This window comes from Pygoscelis adeliae, unplaced genomic scaffold (assembly GCF_000699105.1).
Source record: "Pygoscelis adeliae isolate BGI_AS28 unplaced genomic scaffold, ASM69910v1 Scaffold106, whole genome shotgun sequence".
Lineage (NCBI taxonomy): Eukaryota > Metazoa > Chordata > Aves > Sphenisciformes > Spheniscidae > Pygoscelis > Pygoscelis adeliae.
This window is the reverse complement of record NW_008824939.1, coordinates 229272-229513: the sequence shown is the minus strand read 5'-3', so window position 1 is coordinate 229513 and position 242 is coordinate 229272.

Below are 242 nucleotides of genomic sequence, written 5' to 3'. Positions count from 1 at the left end.
GCAAGGCTGCCCAGCCTGCTTCCCTCTCCAGCTTTGCAAAGGTCCAGCTAGCCCCTATGGACAAATATGCAGCGGCGCAGCCTGCTTCCCTCTCCAGCTTTGCAAAGGTCCAGCTAGCCCCTATGGACAAATATGCAGAGGCGGGTCTGTAACAGCTTTGAGGCCTAGCCGTGGGGGTCCCTGATGCCCCCCGTGGTCGTGAGGGCCGTGGCCCCCCGCCAGGCTCCTGCTGTCAGCCACTC